This window comes from Sinohyriopsis cumingii, unplaced genomic scaffold (genome assembly GCF_028554795.1).
Source record: "Sinohyriopsis cumingii isolate HCF-2022 unplaced genomic scaffold, ASM2855479v2 utg000127l, whole genome shotgun sequence".
NCBI lineage: Eukaryota > Metazoa > Mollusca > Bivalvia > Unionida > Unionidae > Sinohyriopsis > Sinohyriopsis cumingii.
The window spans coordinates 2,659,359-2,678,707 of NW_028315871.1; positions in this window are offsets into that span (position 1 = coordinate 2,659,359).

Genomic DNA, 19,349 nt, shown 5'->3' on the forward strand with positions numbered 1-19,349 from the left:
TCGATCCTGGACCGCGAGCGTCACAGTCCAATACCATACTGATTGAGCTATCGAACCTTGTTACGAACATATGTTTCGGAAGTTAATATATAGCTAAGGAACCAATATTTACACTAAAACAGCGGTTTCTGAATAATAACAGTTTCTGTATTATAACAACATTTCTGTATTTATAACAACAGTTTCTGAATATAAAACAGCGTTTCTCCTAAGCAGACTGCGAATCAATAATGACAGCGGTCCTAAGCGGCATGAACAGACCTGCTGATCGATTTATACCATAACAACGGTTTCTGTTCTGCACCTATATTACAGCTTCCTTGCGGATCAATAACATTGTCATGATTTCTCGTAATGTTGTATGATGGGAAATATTTAAGAACCATAAATAATACTTCTACGAGTAATTAATTACGATCATAAAAAATCAAAAATCTACGAAGAAAACTATATATTAAAAAAAAAACCTCCCTTATATAATCAAAAATTCAGTAGTATACGATCAGACAGTACTGGGTCCCCTCAAATAATGATATAATTCAATGTGGTGATGATAATTATTGATACTGAAAGGTGATTTTCTGTTTGTATTTTTTCGAGAAAGCGGTTTTATATATATTTTTTGCCACTTTTTGCACTGAAGACGGATTAATATGAAAGTATTTCGCTGCTGAATACATCGAACGAAATATTATTTCTTCACCAGTTTCTGTGTTTGTGGAAATTACCGCCCTCTTTCCGATTGTTTTACATCTTTCTGTATTACCACATGCAGAGTTCACGCTTCGTGTGACAACTCGAAGGTTGTACAGGGAGTTGTTCTGAGGATCCCCGTCAATATGATCGACCACTAGACCGTCATTGATCACTCCAAAGAAACATTCGTAGATAAAACGATGACAGAAATAATGTTTCTTTCCCCCCTCGTAAGTGAACCTTAGATAACCATGATTATTAATACAACCAACTGGTTTTTTTAACTTACAGTGTCTGATGACACCATTAATATCTGATTCGTAATTCTTAATGACAGGATGTGGGACAAATTTATTTTGCTCCATTATAATAATATTATTTGTTTAAATCATTGTTTGTCTGAAATCTTGATATATAATCCTCCACGGATTTTATTGCGTTTTCACCGTTATTATTTTTTTTGTCATAATATCTTTTAAGTTCTCTCAACCGTTTTCCACCGCACTTTCCACATAATCCTGTTTTTCCTCGCACTCCAATACCACACCGCAGACATGGTATTGGTCCTAGACTTCCTCGTCGTATGTTTTGTAAGTGCATCCAGCAAAATTCCTTTCTGCAGGATTTGTTGCATCGATTTACTGAGCCGATCATCAACATCTGCATTGAGACATTGTATATATAATATTTTTTATTTTAAATATTTGTTTTAATTATATGAACGAGTTTGAGAGATTATCCCAAACTAGGCCTGTTAAATATAAATTCAACCTCGACAGATTATCTCCAGACTTGCCAGTGCGAGATTTGGTTGATCCGAAAAATAAAGTCTGATCTCGAAAATTCACGACGCCAAGAAAGAATTTTACACGGATGGTGCATCTCATACATGGTCAACGTTCAAGATTATACGCCTTGACGGAGTCAAGGAAGCTGTCACGGACGCCACAATGAACGACAAGCGAGCGGCAACTATCATTAACTACATCGCTGAATACGAGGGTAATCAAAAATATTTCTTCAGAGTAAAATTTATTGTATTAACAGAAACAGGTAGTTGGATTATCCGTGACAAATATGATCCTGTCCTTGGCAATAATAAAACTGTCACATTAAGTAAAAATTCCAGACCGGGTCTACTGACGGATATTGACAAACCGTATTATGAGCGAGCGTATCCTGTAACAGCGGTTATTTATGGAATCTATGAGATAAATAAAAACCCCAACGTTGATAAACTAGCGCCGATGAAATTTTCAAGGTTAAATTGTGTAGCCGAACGAGTAATAGAACACTTTACAAACGCGATGCGTGGAAATGGATTAACTGATTTAAGGCGTGAAAAAATAAACTCGTGGGCTGATTCAGTTAAGGATACCGGTGCTACAATAAAAGATGTTGCTGAACTAGGAAAACTATTAAAATTTCCAATAACCGTAGCGACAATAACGGGAGAAATTCTGTATGAATCGAAATATAAATCGAAAGGAGCTCCAATAAATATTATCGATCATAACGCGCATGCATGGACTAACGCAGTAACAATATTTCCATGTGATCGAACTGTTAGATTTTACCCCCCAGATAATTCTGGGGCAGATATGAGTATGTTTGATTTTATTAACGAAATAAGTAAAACCGATCCTGTATCGGTATGGTTATTTAAAAGTAATGAGGAAGGTGAATTTGATCAGTTTGTCAGACCAAATGGTGAAATATATCGCACAGAATCCCTCCATGACGAAATGAAAAATCTCGCGGAAAAGTTTTTAGAGTGCAAGCACGCGGAAAATACTGAAAAATTACTAACTAATTGTTTTACCGTTCCATCTGTTGCGGCTCATTTCGCGAGAGAAAAAAATTAATGGAAACCAACACGATTTGATTTACTCGAGGACGTACGCGCAAGTTGCGTCGAATACGGACACGGCGGATTATGGAATACCAAATATAATTACAATGATGTTATTTCGGTTGATATGGTTGCATGTTATCCGGGAAGATTTCTAGGATACGGAGATTGTTCTGTATACTTTTAAAGATTTGGTCACCCTACAAACGAGATGACGCGAGTGGCAATTAATGGACCATTACCTGATTTTGATCTGACTGGATTCGCCTGTATTGAATCATTCGAGTTTAACGAAAATATTCACAAGATTTGTTATGTTTGGTTTGGTAGACATTTTTGTGAAAAACGTTGGGCACCTATAGTTTTATTACGATATATGCTAGGTTGTGCGATACTGACATCGTTGGTGGTCAGTGAGGCGATTATATCATATCATGCACAGACCGAAGTTTGGTTGCCCATGTCAGATTCTGAAGTTATTAGCGAGTTTAAGGATGATATTCCTAATAAACTCAAAACCGCAAAAGATCTCGGTAGAAAAATTATTGGTAAATTTACTCAAGGTGGTGCATATGATTATAAAAGACATCACGCACGATTAATTTTAGATGATGCCGAGTACGATTTTATAATTGCTGATACAACAGCGAGAAATATATTTGCAAATCGAGAAAGTGTTTATTTATCCGACGGAACAAAATTGGGTACGATCGTTAGTTACATAAATGACGTCTCCCCACAGTATACTCATCTAAGATCTTCCATGTTGGCTTATGTTTCCATAAACTTATTATCGATGATTAATAGATTTCCTGAGACCGCAGTCGCAACAGATTCGTTTTATATTTCAGGTAAATATTTAGAATCTGTTATGAAATTTACAAGTAATGATGAACGATGGGGTTCGTGGAGAATAAACAAGGAACTATTACACAATTATACAGAATCAGCAGATGTTCCAATGAGAGATTTTTATCGTAAGGGTAATAAAATATCAGAAATGTCGAAAGCACCATCGTTGAGTGATCCAATAACTAGACATAAGACAGTATATTTCAATGGACCTGGTGGATGCGGCAAAACAACTCGAGCGATTAATGTTTTTAGAAATTCAGATATTATCGTGCTGACACCCACACATAGACTTGCACGTGAGATGAAACAGCGGCAAGTACAATCGTGCACGTATCATAGTTTCTTCCGATGGCGCGGGGATACATGGATTCCTGAACGAATGGGAGAAAAATATATACCTAAAATAATTATTTGGGATGAGATATGCACGGTGTCATTGGATACATTAAAAACGTTTCTTGATTGGTTGTTGACGAAAAATACCGCTATAATAATGTGTGGCGATCATGGTCAACCGCCGCCTTTTGTTGGACCATCTCCACATGATTGGTTAAAAAATTTCGTTGATTATTACGAAGAAATAGATGATGATCATAGAGCTCTCGATGCAAATTTAAAGGAGTTTAAAAGATTAATATGATTACAATCAAACAAAATTCCGTGTGAAATAATACGTGGAGTGATCTCAGAGACATCAATGGGTGATTTTTTAAATTTATGGAGACCCACCGATTTGATCGTAGCAAGTAGAAAAATAATCAGAGACGCTTTACAACAACAGTTATTTCAACTACATAAAGAAAAATATTCAGAATTACCCGTACCGTTGTGTTATAGACCATCAGATACACGAAAACAGAATATTAATGTTGATATTCCAGGACCCTTGACAGAGTCAAGGAAACAGAATCTCGTATTAAATGATATTGTCGCCGTTGATATCAGTGTGGTCGAAGATGCATTACGCGCTGAAAAATCTCCATGGGTGTTGGGATACGCTATGACGATCCACTCGTCTCAGGGATTAACTATTTCTGACACACGAGTCTGGATTGTAGACGATCGCATCGAGTGGTCAAATTTAGTTTATTTAGCGGTATCGAGGGTCAGAAAAATATCTCAATTACGTAGAATTATAATTCCTGAAATCGTTGATAAATTTAACATCATCGATGATGATATAATAAGAAAAAAATTAATCGGATACAAACAATCTGACAAAAAAATAAACGTGACTTTGATCTTGATGTTGAATTTATTATTGAGTTAAAACAGCAGCAGAATAATCATTGCGCAAGTTGCAATTGTATAATGTTATGGCGGTATTCGAGTAATGATTCAAGACAATTTACCGTAGATAGAAAAGATAATAGTCGCGGTCATACACGAGAAAATACCATGTTGACCTGTCTTGAGTGTAATCGACGTCGGGGTGCAGGCACCCTTGGCGCTAGTGCTAGTTAAGTGATCGAAATCACTGAAGTGATTTTGGCGGTAGTTGTGTATCCGCGGGAATTATTTGTAGTTGTTCACGTACAAATCCACGTTGAGGAGCAGCCGAATCTAATCTGTAGATTGCAGGTCTACCTGAGGATCTTGTCACGGTGGATATTTTGTGTGTGGTAACACTCCAAATAGGATCTGTCGCTCTCGCGCTACCACCTTCAAGTTCACCAGGCTCATATAAATATCTAACTGTAACATCACCCAATATTTTTTGTTTTTCAACATCTTTTCGTTGTGTTGGTATATTTTTTTTGTAATTGCATTAATGGGTTTCATGTTGGTTGTTCGTGTAATCTCATTATTTAATGCAGCTATCACGCCTGGTAATCTTGCAACCCATTCGCGAGATCTTTTATCTTGAATAAATTCCCTCTCGTATTGATATCCAAATAACCGCTCAGCGAGTGTTCGATTAAATCGCTCAACAATTGCTTGATCACGGTGAATTGCAGTATGACCTCGTCGTATTTTGGTATTATGTTGTTTCATCAACGATGATACTGGACCAAGAAATTCCATACCAGGATCAACCTGTAGTAGCTGTGGCCATCGCAGACCACCTTGTGGTCCACCACCTCGTTGATAAATTCGTTCAAACGCATCAGCTACCTCAGATGATGTTTTCGCTGATAGCGGCTCTGCTTCTTTATATCTACTTGCAACATCAACTACGGTTAACGCGTATTTGTATGTTTTTCTACGCACAGTATCATGCGGTAAAAACAGAATATCAGCTTGATGAACTTCATTAGGAACACTGACATCGAAATACGCATACTGAATTCGTTTCGGTGGTGGTAGATAAATTTGCCATATTGCTTGTTTGGATAACCACGTTTTAGCAGTAGAATGTTTAACCGCTGCTGCATCAGCAAGTTTACCAATTGCTACTTTGCCTCTCCAGTATCCTCTTGGTGAATAATAAATTGATTCCATTATTAATTACCAGCCCCAAGCGCTAATTTACCTTTCATCGAGGATCTTACTAACCAATTAGCTAATGATTCTCTAATATTTTTATTTTTTATAGAATTTAATGCATGAATTAATTTCACATCTGCAATATGTCTATCTTGTAGATTTTGACTTTTATAAGCTACATCATGAGCGTGACAAGCTCGATCAATAGCGTTTATTGGTTCCTCGCCTGGTTTTGGTTGATCTTGATTATCGAGCCTGATATCAAGTCTGGTACAAGGACCGCAATAATTATATCCCGGTAGATGTTTTTCTCCGCTGTATTTAGCCCATGGAGCACCTGTAAGCTTTGACATCAAATTAGCAATATCACCACCGCGCTTATTAGGTAAAAACGAAAATTTCTTTCTACCGCACACAGAACATTTTCCACCATACGCTATTTTTTTATTTTTTGTTATAACCGTAGCTAAATCAACAGTTGGAGTTTTAACTCTACAGCGTAAGCAATATAAATTCATATTATAATATATATGGATATAATTGATTTCTCAGCGACAAGAAAACGAGAACCTGTTAAGCATCATCCTGCGCTACCGAATTGCATCAGAATGATTATCATAGGACCATCTGGATCGGGTAAGACGCAGTTATTACTTAATCTGATAATGAGATGGTTGAAATGGGATAAATTATATTTAGTAGCACCATCCGCTGATAATCAACGATGTTATGATGTACTTAAAGATTTCAATGAAAACGCGCGATTACTGGACGAAAATAATGATGTTATAGAGTTTATAACAGATATTGATGAAGCACCATCCGTAGATTCCATAGACGGATTTATTAATAATTTAGTTGTATACGACGATGTGATGCTAGATAATCAATCAAATCCAGCCAGAATATTTTCCCGAGGGAGACATAAAAATACAGACGTGATCTATGTTACTCAACGATATACACAAATTCCGAAAGTGATCAGAGACAACTGCAACATTTTAGTTGTGTTTAATGGCGTAGACACACCCACACTTAGAAATATTCATCAAACTTGGTGTGGTGGTGACATGGATATAATTAAATTCAAAAATTTCTTCTCACGAGCGCAAGCTACTCCACATGGATTTATAACAATAAATTTACATGATCCAAGAACAAGATATCGTGTGGGTCTTGATAAAATATTTGGATAAATTTAATTAAAAAGATATCATTTCATATAATGAACAACTGTGCGTGGCTGCGTCAAGGAACCACTAACAAATGTGATAAAAAATGTCGTGGAGAATATTGCAAGAAACATAATTATCTTATAAAGAAAAATCCTCATGCTGGTCCACGAAGTTGTGTTGGATGTAACAACGGCGTTAGAGGATTATATCAGATTTGCAAAAATTGCGGTGGAGATCGATACAGAAGTTTAATGATATATTATAAACACAGAAAGAACATAAATCCAAAAATAGAAAAACCACCATCAGAACTTGAATATTACTTGAAACATAGAACAAATAAAGATGAAACAAATAAAGATGAAACAGATGAAGATTCCGAAGATTCCGAAGATTCAGATGAAAAGAAAAATATTCATCAAACTTAAAATTTCTTTTACAACATAAATAGCAGCAGAGAGGGGCGTCTACAATTCTGTTTGGGACAAACAATAATCGTAGACGTGGTATTGACCTCTATGAAGGGTCACTATTTTTTTTGGTCCAAACACAAGGGTGACCACTCCCTTAAGTTGTCTGATCGCCCTCTCTGCTGCTCATGCATACGTACATACGTACATACATGCATGCATGCATCCATCCATCCATCCATACATACATATATACATATATATAATAGTTATTCATATATCTGGCATTGGTCTTGCATAAATATTTCCATCTCATACCCACAAATCACAATTCCAATTTCGAGTACACGCTAAGGATTACTTGACTGAAAGCAAAAGTAGTACTGAACAAATAAGTCATTTTGAGTTTTAATGTCGTATGTAAAAAAGTCGTGATATACAAATGTGTTTGCAGTGATATGTACAGTCATCGAAACAAAATGTGAAGTGTTCTAACAATTGTTTTGCAATTGTTCGTAAAATGGAATTCAAATAAATTAACGAATGCACGAATGAACGAAAAAGAGCAAGTTTGCATAATGCACGGGTCTAATAGATACATTTGAAATGCCAGTACATTTTCTACACGTGTTTTTCTCTATTTGTGCCCTTTAATAGCCCATCTCCTTCCTCAATTTGCAGTCATTCTAGTTTTCGTTATTTATTATTCCAACCGACATTCCGGATAAGTTTTATAACGTCTATCGTGTATACAAGTGACCTGACCTGACCTGACCCTTTGTAGTGTGGGTAACGAGAACAAGGAAGAACTCTGCATTGCAGTGGGTTCAACATGCATCATCATGTAACTCAATATTTACCCATGGATTAAGGGGTATTGTCAATAGTAATATATCCTATACATTAACAAATGACACTTTAATTCTGTATTTCATATTTTAATTGATTTTATCGTTTAATATAGAGCACTTGTAACATATGTCATTTTTCAAAACTCCAAAATTGGTTATAATCCTCAATGTTATAGAGGAGCTTTAATTGGTAGTCAACCCCTATCTTATCGATCTCTGTCAACCACTGTCAACATGACACTTAAGTTCGGCCGCTAAATAAAACTTCCTAGTTTATCATTCATATATTAATATAATACTTAGAAACATGTATACAAGGCCCAACAACGATAGGGTATGTCATCATGGTACACACCTATACACGACTTTTTCGGAAGTTCCAAGCAGTCGGAAATAAAGATGTAAATAAAGACAAAATATTTACCTTAATTCACTTGGAGTTCTATTTTTTTTACAAATGTTATAAACTAATACATATGAACATAAAACAATTCGAATTTAAGATCAATATATATTTTCAAGGTCTATATCTGAAACCATGAATCCTACAAGACAGATAGATTGATCGATAATTACAAAAACAATGGTTAATCAGGTTTGGTCTCGGTTCCAACGTATTTGATACATATAGTACAAAATAATACTGACTGACATTTATATTGTAAGTCACGATGCGAGCCACTGTGAGTGGTATGAGTGCCGTATCCGTATGACAGAATTTGTTAAAGTTTGAATCGCACGACTGGACCAGACTGGGACAGCTTTTAAGGTGTGTCCAGGGGCTAAGTGCTTTATTCCAATTGCCTCGGCACTAAATAACGTACTTGTGTTGTTCTGCCATAAAGCACCAAACCTAACCCAACCAAACAGTGCACACACACACACACACACACACACACAGATACATACATACATACATACATACATGAACTGTCATCGTAACAAAGTGTGAAGTGTTCTAACATTTGGTTCTCAAATTTTAGTAAAATGGAATTAAAATAAATTAACGAATACATGAATGAACGAAAAAGAACAGGTCTCCATAATAAATGGGTCTAATAAATTCGTTTCAGATGCCATTTACTACATTTTCTGCACATGTTTTTCTCTAATTTTGCCCTTTAATCACCCATCTCCTTCCCCAATTTGCAATGTTTTTAATATTTCGTTATTTATTATCCAAACCGACATTCCGGACACATTTTATCGTATTTACAAGTGACCTGACCTGACCCTAAGTAGCATGGGTGACGAGAACAAGGAAGAACTAAACTTGGTACAACATGCATCATCATGTAAACAATATTTACCCATGGATTAAGGGATGTTATCAATATTAATTTATCCTAAAATTAACAAATGACACTTTAATTCTGTATTTCATATTTTGATTGATTGTATCGTTTAATATAGAATATTTGTATCATATGACGCTTTTCAAAACTCGAAAATTAATTACAATCCATAATTTTAGACATGAGCTTTGATTAGTAGTCAGCCCCTATCTCGCCGATCTCTGTAAATCACTGCCATCATGAAACTTGAGTTCGGTCACTAAATAAAACTTCCTAGTTTTATCATTCATATATAAATCATTCACATATAAATAGAATACTTAGGAACATGTATACAAGGCCCAACAACGATAGGGTATGTCATCATGGTACACACCTGTACACGACTTTTTTGGAAGATCCAAGCAGTAGGAAATAAAGAAGTTAATAAAGACCAAACATTTACCTTAATTCACTTGGATTTCTACATTTTACAAATGTTATAAACTAATACATGTGAACTAAAAACAATTCGAATTTAAGATCAATATATATTTTCAAGGTCTGTATCTGAAACGATGAACCCTTCAAGATAGATAGATTGATAGATAATTACAATGACAATGGTTAATCATGAGTTTGGTCTTGGTCTAAGAATTACGGTTTGGGGGCTTTACTTGAATGAAGATCTAAAATTACGACAAAAGAAACGAAATATCTTTTAAATAACAGTACGCCCTTTCTATTATTAATGTCGCATGTACAACACTCATGCAACTAAAACGTTCCTCCACCAATCTGTGGTGTCAATAGAACGCATTGCCGTGTGTTATTAAAAGCTGCTTGCAAATATAGTTAAAATGACATACATAAAGTAATATACTAATACAGGACAGGCCGATTAAACACACTGGTCTAATAATTTCCGCTCTGATAGTTATTTTTTTACATTTCTATCCTTGTTGCCCTCTCACTGTCTGTCCTAACCCCATCCCCACTCCACCCCGTTTCTAACTTTCTGTTTCTTTTTACTTTTCATAACAAACTTCAAGACACATTTTATCATGGATATCGTATTTAAAAGTGTCCTGACATGGCCCTCATTAGTGTGGGTAGCTAGAGTGAAGAAGATATTTTCAGTAAACTAGGTACAACATGCATCACCATGTAACTCAATATTTACCCATGGCTCAAGGGGTGTTATCAATATTAATTTATCCTATAATTTACAAATGACACTTTAATTCTGTATTTCATATTTTAATTGATTGTATCGTATTGTATAGTATATTTGTAACATATGACGTCTTTAAAACCTCCATTATTAATTATAATCCATAATTTTAGACATGAGGTTTTATTGGTAGTCATCCCCTATCTCGCCGATCTCTGTAAACCACTGCCATCATGAAACTTGAGTTCGGTCACTAAATAAAACTTCCTAGTTTTATCAGTCATACATAAATCATTCATATATAAATAGAATACTTAGAAACATGTATACAAGGCCCAACAACGATAGGGTAGGTCATCATGGTACACACATGTACACGACTTTTTCGGAAGATCAAAGCAGTAGGAAATAAAGATGTAAATAAAGACAAATTATTTACCTTAATTCACTTGGGGTTCTATTTTTTTTTTACAAATGTTATAAACTAATACATATGAACATAAAACAATTCGAATTTAAGATTAATATATATTTTCAAAGTCTGTATCTGAAACTATGAATCCTATAAGATAGATAGATTGATAGATAATTACAATGACAATGGCTAATCATATGTTTGGTATAGGTTCCAACGTCTAAGTCACGTTTGGGGCTTTTCTTGGATGCAGATCTAAAATTACAACAAAAGAAACGAAATATCTTGAAAAATAAAAGTACGCCCTTTATATTTTTAATGTGGCATGTACAAAACTCTGTTCCTCCCCTATGTGTGTTGTCAATAGAAGGCATTGTCTTGTGTTATTAAAATCTGCCTGCAAATATAGTTAAAAATGACATACATAAATTAATATTCTAATACAGGACAGGCCGATTAAACACATTGGTTTAAACAATTCCCCTCTGTTAGTTATTTTTGTGCATTTTTATCCTTGTTGCCCTCTAATTTGCTGTCCTACCCGCACCCCCACCCCACCCTGTTTCAAACTTTCTGTTTCTTATTTATTCTTCTAAACAAAATTCAAGACACATTTTATCACGTCTATCGTATTGAAAAGTGCACTTACATGACCTTGAACAGCGTGGGTAACGAGAACGATGAAGATACCAGTAGCAAACAATGTACAACATGCATCATCATGTAACTCAATATTTACCCATGGATTAAGGGGTGTTGTCAATAGTAATATATCCTATTACTTAACAAATGACACTTTAATTCCGTATTTCATATTTTAGATGACTGTATCGTTTAATGTAGAATATTTATTACATATGTAGTTTTACAATACTCCAAAATTAAGTATGATCCATCATTATAGAACATAACCTTTATTGGTAGCCAGCCCCCATCTCACCGATCTCTGTAAATCACTGACATCGTGAAACTTAAGTCCGGTTACTTCTTAGTTGTATCATTTATATATAAATATACTACTTTAAAACATTTATACAAGGCTCAGTATAGATAGTGTTGGTCATCATAGTCTGAAGGTCAACGTAGAAGGAAAGAAAGAAGTAAAAATAGACCAAATAGTTACATTTATTCACTTGCATTTTTAGATTTTACAAATGTTATGAACTTATACATTTGAACCAAAACAGTTCGAATTTAATCTCCGGATGTACAACGCTTTTTGACAGCACAGTGGTTAGATGAGAAGGTGTCATTCAATCTAATGTTGTCTTTGTTTCAGGTTAAAACCACCTAAATATTGCATGATTGATCCTGATGATGTAAACTTAGAACAATTAAGACTTGTTGACTATAACTTACATCATGTAGATTTGGGAGTAGTGGTGAATTAAAGAATTTGGATTTCTCTTATTTCTTATCTCTAGGCTTAACAATATTCCCTAAATAAACAGGATACTTGTTGTTTACATGACCACAATTATATATTGGTCTAATTTCAAGCTATGTCGTTTAAAAGATAATGACACATAATAATTATATATTTAAAAGTCCGAGATTCAGGATACATCATAAATCGACATCGGATTCGGACTTTTGGTACACAACCACCCATTTATTTTCTTTTCCTTTTCAGAACATAAGACGTGTGTTCAGTTGACTGGGATAACATTTGATTTACCCTGGTTATTTACTAGGAACGTTTCATCCAAATACTGAAAATATTGGCACCAAATTTATAACCATAACAATATATCAGGAAATTGTACAACAAACATCAGATATTTAGAATACATCATTGCAATTTTAACCAATCATAAAATACTACAGGGTGGCAACGAATTACAAGCATATATACATATACATATATGTATATATATATATATATATATATATATATATATATATATATATATATATATATATATATATATATATATATATATATATAATTCTTACGAAAGAAACGACATATTGAACTAAAAGTATGCTCTTTCTATTTGTAATGCCGCATATAAAAAAACTCATGGGACCAACATTTTCCTCCTCTTTATGTGTGTTGACAATATAACGCATTATCGTGTGTTTTTAAACTTTGCTTGCAAAAGTAACTAAAAAATGACACACAGATAAATTAATATGCTAAACCACTACAGGCCGATAAAATACAGTGGTTTAATAAATTCACCACTGATAGGTATTTTGGGGGGTGCATTCTTATCTTTTTACCCTTTCATTGTGCCCCCCCCCCCCCGCCATTGTTTCTATCGTTCTAACTGTTAGTTATTGATCAAACCGAAATGTCGGACACATTTTATCACGTCTATTGTAACTAAAGGTGACCTGACATGACCCCAAATAGCGTAGGTAGCGAGAACGAGGAAGATATATGCAGCACACTTGGTACAACATGCTTCATCATGTAGCTCAATATTTACCCGGGGACTAAGGGATGTTGTCATTAGTATTGCATAACATACATTGCAAATAACACTTTAATTCTGTATTTCACCTTCTGATTGGTCGTATCTTTCAATCTAAGCAATTTGTAGGTTATGTCGCTTCTTCAAACTCCAAAAGCAATTACAATCCATTGCTTGGAAATGCTTTCTTGTTGATAGTCAACCCCTATGAAGTGTCTACCTCCCCCCAGCCGAGTGTGTGTGTGCGAGGCCTGGGTCTAACGTCCCGCTTGCCAAAGGACAGTGAAGTGTCTCTCATAGCCTCTCCTTCCCAGGTGTAGTGATCGCCGCAGGACCACTGTCTCTCTCTGCGGGGCAGGAGGTTACTTGTGTATGGCCTCTCCTACACTATTGTGTCCACAGCAGCACCTTTACGCGGGGCCCCCTGTTTTCATAGAGCCTGCTGTGTGGCGCGACCGCGTGCCCGGCGGTATAACTGGGTGGGTAGACTGGGTTGGTTAGCCTTGGCAGGCAACCAGTCTAAGAGAAGGGAAACTCTGACTCCAAACCCTGGCAGATGAAGCTCGTTAGCCTTGTCAGGCAATTCATCTAGGAGAAGGAAACTCTGATTCAAAACCCACCAATTCCCATCCATTGGATGATGGCTTCACTGCCTTGTGGATATCTTCGGGAGAAGGAAAGACTACGGAAGTAAACCCAGACAGAAAATCCGGAGTGGAGCCCCCAAGGTTGCTGGGTGTCGACTACGACTTCCTTCCGGCAGCTCCTGCATCCAAACTGGTGCTCAGCTTTCCTTTGAACCCCACCAGCAAGGACGAGAGGGAGATCCTGACGTCAGGGCAGCCCAGGATCTCCATACTCCACGCCCAAGCTTGCGCCCTGGAAAGGACATTCCAGTCTCGCTACTGAGTGAAGGAACAACACGGAAGCTGACAGTTTATGGGTTATAAGCTCCACCCAATTGGCGTAGGGAAGGGGCGCAATGGGTCAGCTTTGACGGTGGGAGGGATCATCGTGTGTCACTGGCCGACTATCACCCGCCTCAAGCCGGGCAGCCCGCGGTCAATAAGGCGTTGACCCGCCATCGTCTGGAGCTCAGTGTTTTGTTCAGCATGAAAAGTAGACGGTAATTATACACCAGACAAAAGAAAGAAGAAACCAATAAAGAAGACTCCAACTCTTCGATTTGCAAGCTGAAATGTGCGCACCATATGTACAGGCATCTCCGACGACCTCGGAGAAGTAGATGACACCAGAAAGACGGCCATCATCGATAGAGAACTCACCAGACTAAATATCAGCATAGCTGCCCTCCAGGAAACCAGGCTCGCCTATAGTGGTTCCCTCAGAGAGGAAAACTACACCTTCTTCTGGAAGGGTCGAGAACCTGAGGAGCGCCGCCAGCACGGAGTGGCGTTCGCCATCAAAAACAATCTTCCACAGCGGGTACTGAGCGTCTCTTGTCTATCCGCATCACCACTGCTGCAGGTCCTGTCAACATCATCAGTGTCTACGCCCCCACCCTCACGTCATCAGATGCAAATGATCAGTTATATGGGTAGCTGGACGAACAGATCAAAGGATGCCCCAAAAACGAACCAATATTCCTCCTCGGCGACTTTAATGCCAGAGTATGTGCGGACCACGAGTCATCGCCTACCTGCCTCGGATATCATGGCACTGGAAAGACCAACGAAAACGGTCAGAGATTGCTAGAGCTATGCACCTACTATGGCCTGTGCGTCCCAAACACCTTCTTCAAGTGTAAGCCACAACACAAAGTGTCATGGAAAAACCCCAGGTCTCATCGCTGGCACCAACTCGACTTGGTCATCACCAGGCACTCTGCCCTTAACAGTGTCCTCTCCATCAGAACCTACCACAGTGCAGACTGCGACTCCTACCATGCCCTCGTGAGCAGCAGAGTGCGACTACAGCCACACACACTACAACGCTCAAAAGCAAAAGGACACTCTCGCATAAACACTGCGCAGATGTCAGTCCCCACCAAGGTGGAGGAGTATGTGTCCGCCCTGGACAAGGCTCTCCAGGACCTGCCTGAGCACGACGCTACAGCCAAGTGGAACGCCATGAAAGGTGCCATCTACAGTACAGCTATGACCACGTTTGGCAAGACGGAACGACCCAGCCAGGACTGGTTCAACGCACACCTATCAATGATGGAACCACAAAACGAGGAGAAACGAAAAGCCTTCATAGCTTACAAAAAATGCCCTAATTAACGGACGCTTGCTGCTCTCAAAAGTGCACGAAGTAACACCCAACGCATCGCTAGACAGTGTGAGAACAAATACTGGCAACAACCGTGTAAAGGGATCCAGCGCAGTGCCGAGTCCAGACACATCCAAGGTATCTACAGTAGCATCAAGAAGGCTCTAGGCCTACAGTGAAAGGGGTCGCTCCCCTGAAATGTCTGATGGGAGTGAAGATCACAGACCGTGGGCAACATATGGCCAGATGGGTGGAGCACTACTCAGAGCTATACTCCCGAGATACGTCAGTCACCGATGCAGCCCTCAGCAGCATAAAGGATCTGCCCACCATGGAAGACCTCGATAGATTGCCAACCTTAGAGGAGCTCAGCAAAGCAATCGACTCCCTCCCAAACAACAAAGCACCATATAGTGACAGCATCCCGCCCGAAGCTATCAAGCGTGGAAAACCAACATTGATTAAACCTCTGCATGAGCTACTTTGCCTCTGCTGAGAGGGAGGAGCAGTCCCCCAAGACATGCGCGATGCCACAATTGTGACCCTTTACAAAATCAAGGGCGACCCCAGTAACTGTAATAATTAAAGAGGGATCTCGCTCTTGGGTATCGTTGGTAAAGTGTACGATCGCATCATACTCAACAGGCTGCAGTTGCTGGTGGACCGTGTGTACCCGGAATCCTAGTGCGGCTTCAGAGCAGGCAGGTCGACGACAGACATGGTATTCTCCCTACAACAACTTCAAGAGAAGAGCAGAGACCAAGGTCAACCACTCTACATGATGTTCATCGACCTCATCAAAGCCTTTGACTTAGTCAGCAGGAAGGGCCTTTTTGAACTTCTGAGTAAGATCGGTTGCCCCCCCAAAACTCCTCAGTATGATAATCTCTTTCCATGTAGATATGAAGGGAACAGTTCTGTATGATCCTCCTCAACCTCCTTCCCAATTAACAGCGGCGTGAAGCAGGGCTGCGTGCTGCCACCAACACTTTTTGGGAACTTCTTCTCCCTGCTCCTGTCCACGGATGGTATATATCTAGACACCAGGTCCGACGGGAGACTGACCAAAGTGAGAGCTGTGCTCATCAGCGAGATGCTTTTTGCAGATGACGCAGCTCTTGTGACCCACACCGAGGAAACCCTTCAGAGACTGGGAGACCATTTTGCTGATGCCTGCATGCAGTTTGGTCTCGCCATCAGCCTGGGAAAAACAAATATCAGCGTGCAAGATACCACCATTGCCCCTTCCATCAAAATCAACGGTGTCACCCTGGAATCAGTCAACAACTTTACCTACCTGGGCTCAACCATCAGCAACACTCTCTCGCTTGATATGGAGCTGGACAGAAGGCTCGGAAAGGCAAACACCATCATGGCACGGCTAATGAAGAGGGTGTGGGAAAACAACGCGCTGACAGAGCACACCAAGGTCCGAGTCTACCAGGCCTGCATTCACAGCACCTTTCTACATGGAAGTGAGACCTGGAGTACCTACATGAGGCAAGAACGCCGGCTCAACTCCTTCCATATACGGTGTTTAAAAGGCATCCTGAAAATCAGCTGACAAGTCTGAGTTCGTCACAGCGAGATCCTGCAGCGTGCAAATACCCTCAGCATGTACTACCTGCTGAGCAAACTCCGCCTTCGATGGCTAAGACACGTCCGACGCATGGAGGATGGAAGGCTGCCAAAGGACATCCTATATTGACAGCTGGCCCCTGGCATGAGAAGAGTCGCCGCCCCTCACTCCGTTTCAAGGATGTATACAAGAGGGACATGCATGCATGCAAAATTTCACCCGATGGCTGGGAAGAGCTGGCCGAGGACCGAGGCACCTGGAGACTGACGGTAAACAATGGCGTATCAGTCATTGATGCGAAGAGAGGTCAGTTGGCGGCAGGGAAACGTAAGAAAAAGAAGAAAGCGGCAGCAACCACAGTAACGCATACTTCCCAGTATGTCTACACCAACTGCAATAGTGACTGTCACTCACGTATAGGCCTGCACAGCCACTTCAGACGATGCCAACAGAGACAGACAACACCTCAAGGGCGCTATTTGCATGGTCTTTCGAGACTGAGTCGCTAATGTTGTAGCCGATCTCTGTAAACTACTGCCAACGTGACGCACAAGTTCGGTTAGCGACTTAAACTTCCTAGTTCTATCATTTATTCTGTTAATACAATACTTAGAAAAGATATCCTAGGTTCAAAATGCAATGGTTAATCACGGCACGCATACGATTGTTTGCAATGATAGAAGTAATTAGTATAAAAGAAAGAAGTCAGTCGAGCTTAACTGTAAATCTTGTTTTCTATTTTAATGTCGTATATGAACAAAATCCACAGTATTCGAATTTGTCACAAGAGCATTGTAGTCAAACGAATTTAATAAAAAATAAATAAAATAGAGCGTTTCGAAAAAAAAACCCACAAGGGTCGAATACATTGATATAATATGCAAGTTCGTTTTCGGCATTCTTATCTCTTGTACGTGTGTATCCTACATTTCACGCCAACATCAACCGTTCCGATGGCCTAAATGGTTAGAACGTCCGTCTCGGATGATGGAGTTCTTGGATTCAGTCCCCCGGCCGAATCATACCAAAGACGTATACAAAATGGCACCACCAGCTGCCTCCCTAGGCGGTCATCATTAAGTGGCTAGTGTTAGAACTGGTCGGTCTACTGTTAGGATAATGTGACTGGGTGGGACTTTAAGCTATATTTCTGCAGCATGATGCCCCAGTGCTAGACATCGCTCTAAGCTGCCACACTGATTATATCATAAAGCTACGTTAAAAATCCATATCACACACACACACACACACACACATCCTTTATTTATGTTATTTTAAATTGTTTTATTTTATAATTCTTCATTCTTAAATAATTCCGACACATTTTATAATGTAGCATATATCACGAGAACGAGGCTTCGAGTATTCTAGGTACAGCATGCATTATTATTCTCCATTTATTGAATACAGAGTTGATTTGACTATTCTTAGATCGAAAGATAGATAGAAAGACATCATTCTGGCCTCCTTTATCAAGTGGTGTTACTCTATCAATGTAGATGTTACATCGCTAGTAGGTGTGAAAAGGTACCGGAATCGAATTGTAATTAAAATAACATTAATATAGAGCTTGGTACTATAATTAAAATAACATTATTTTATAGTTTTTTTATAATGAAAATAATATTATCATATAGTTTGGTATTATAATTAAAATAACATTATTATATTGTTTTGTATTATAATTAAACTAGGGTTACAAGGGTTGTCATCGCCGGGGGCTGATGTGGGAGATAAGCACCCACTTCCCTTGGAAATCTCCCAATGGCTTGCGTCTGATAGAGCCTCTGAGAACCAAATCCAGCTCCAGGCCTCAACGAGTGGCGGAACATGTTTAAACTGACTGGAGAAGGGCTGGCAGGTGAGTTTCTGGCGCTTCAAAATCAGATGCTTCGGGCACATGGGGCTCGTTAACCTTGGGTGGTGGCCCATCTAGGACAAGGAAAACTCCGATTTCAAACCTTCGATAACTTGCGACTATACTCTCTC